The sequence below is a fragment of the Vombatus ursinus genome, unplaced genomic scaffold (assembly GCF_900497805.2).
Source record: "Vombatus ursinus unplaced genomic scaffold, bare-nosed wombat genome assembly UNPS02009573.1, whole genome shotgun sequence".
Classification (NCBI taxonomy): Eukaryota; Metazoa; Chordata; class Mammalia; order Diprotodontia; family Vombatidae; genus Vombatus; species Vombatus ursinus.
In genome coordinates, this window is record NW_020949351.1 from 2,504,125 (window position 1) to 2,506,803 (window position 2,679).

The following is a 2,679-nucleotide window of genomic DNA, read 5'->3' on the forward strand; positions in this document are numbered from 1 at the left end:
AATTGTGGACCTTCAAGGAATGGTGTCTAAGAAGGCCAATTTATGTTAGAAAAAAAGACAAAAAGCATTTGAGTACAGGGCACTTCCTGGTTAGGTCAAACATTAGAAAAGAGAAGTAACAGAGTGTCTCTGGGCAATGTAATTGCAATGGTTGGTAAGTAGCAAGGAGGCATTGGACATCTAGTATGTGGATGGCAAAACTTCATGATGGGTATCACTGAAGGCAAACCTCTCATTTTTGCTTAGTCTGGGTCCTGGTCCTTAATATTAAAGTTGTAATTGAAGAGAAACATTGGTAGTTACTATTTGGGCAAAAGCCTACATCAAATCCAAGAGGATGTTCTCATCTACACAGGGAGACTGTTACATTGTTGTTGCTGCTGTTGTTTTTCCTACCAGCAATTCCAAAAAGCTATTGAGTACCCCCCCCCAAAGAGAGAGAGAGACAGAGAGACAGAGAGAGAATCACAGATGTCAGAGCTAGAAGAGAACTTAGAGATCAACTAGTCCAATCACCTGGTTTCATAGTTGAAGAAAATGAGGCATGGAGAAGTTCAAAATGTCACAAAAGTAACCTATCTAGTAAGTTATAGAACAGAGGTTAGAAAACACATATTTTGATTCTGAAGCCCACATTCTTTCTGAAATAGCACTCTGTGGGCTCATTCATTTTAGTCATTGACACATATTGTGACTTTCTGAACAAATTTTACTTCCAAAGTTCCCTGCTCCTTAAAATATACCTTTTTGTAAGAGAGTATAGTAAACATGTATTAAGGTCCACCAAAGCAAGGAGAACTGTCTAGGCCCTGAGGGAAGATACAACATTTACATTAGATTGATCTCTTATATCTCTTATATCAAGAAACTAAGAATTTACAGCACCACACCACAGTTTTCTTCCACTTGATTCTTCTCCATTCTCTCCAAGGTCCAGCCACATTCATCTTCTTGTTCCTCATACAGACAGTACACCTCCCCACTTGTACTTTTTTTGTTGACCATCCCTCAGGATTAGAATCTTCTTCCATCATCCCTCTGTCTCCGAGCTTCCTTGGATTTATTTCAGATCTCATCTTCCACAGGAGGCCTTTAATGTTTTGTTCCAAATCTCCACCCCTGCAAGTATCTTTCCTCTTTGACCGCCTTCTATTTACACTTTATATATCTTGCATATACAGTCATTTGTGTGTTATTTTCCCTCTTAGAATGAGAACTCTAGGGGCAGCTAGGTGGCGCAGTGGATAGAGCTCCAGCCTTGGAGTCAGGAGGGTCTGAGTTCAAATCCGGCCTCAGACACATAACACTTACTAGCTGTGTGACCCTGGGCAAGTTACTTAACCCCATTGCCTAACCAAAAAAAAAAAAAAAAAAAGAATATGAACTCTTTGGAGGCAAGGACCCAGTTTTATCTTTCTTTGTTTCCCTAGTGCTTAACACCATGCCTAACATACAGTAATTGCTTAAGAAGTGTTTATTAAATGATTGACAAATTTAGATCATCAATGATAGTAGATAATAAATATAAACCTTATTCTGAAACTACTCCTCTAATTAATTCAAATGTTCTTTTTTTCCTTTATCCATTAATATATTCAAACAACTTTCAGAATAAAACCTAAACTGGAGCTTGGTTAAAATTATATTTTCCTTTTTCTTCATTCTCTGATTATTTTGTTGAGTCTATATATGTAGTTTCAAGAAATTTGTCTTTCTAATAGAATCTGTACTTTCTGATATTTTGTTCCTAGAGGAGCTTGCCAAGGTATTCACCATAATGGAGGAAGAACATAGAATCATAAACTTTGAGTACTTGTTGACAGATGTTTTCCCCTATGGCCTAAGGCCTAAATCTCAGTAATAACAATAATCATGTTTAAGGGGCAAAGTAATCTCCAAGAGTAAAACCAGTATTTTTTCATCTTAATGGATGCGGCTGTTTGGGAGAGATGTAATATCCCATTTCATTTTCGTGTACCACCTGGGCAATTTGTCTTCCATAAGAATGACCGAGGGTAACTGGAATGAGAAATAGCATGCAAGCATTAATGTGGAGGAATAGAGGAAGACTTGCCATTAAACAGGAAATATAATAAGTTTAAGGAAGAAATATGAAGTAATCTTTTAACTAAAACCTTTTTACAACCTCTGAGAATTGTGACCAGAGGACGTTGTTGAAGCAAATTTTCGAGTATGATTTGAAACAAGTTTCATAATGTGGGCTGACATTTCATAATATTTCCCAGAATGGGAAGCTACATAATAAGTATAAGATTAGTTCCAGAGGGTCAATAATTCTTTGTAATTTTTATATAAAAGGGAATAGGGGACAGTCCCATTGAACTTGATGAGCTTGCAGAGTAGTGAACCTTTGTTTCTAGAATCTCAAGATAGAGATACTCTGTCACTATAGACAGTGAGAGCATGACCATTGGAACCTTGTTGAGTGTCCAGAAGAGAGCTATTGATTTGGATTCAGAGACCAAGGCTGTCCCCAAGATTACATGATTTGCCAAGATTACGGGCAGAATGGGCTCTGTTGAAAGAGCTTCTCCTCTGTTATAGACCTCAAAAGAGAGCTAGAAGACTGCTCTCATCCTGTTTTTTTTAATCTTTTCTTTTTTCACTGTGTAGACAGAAGAGGTAGAGGAGGTAGGGGAAAGGGAGGGAGGATACATA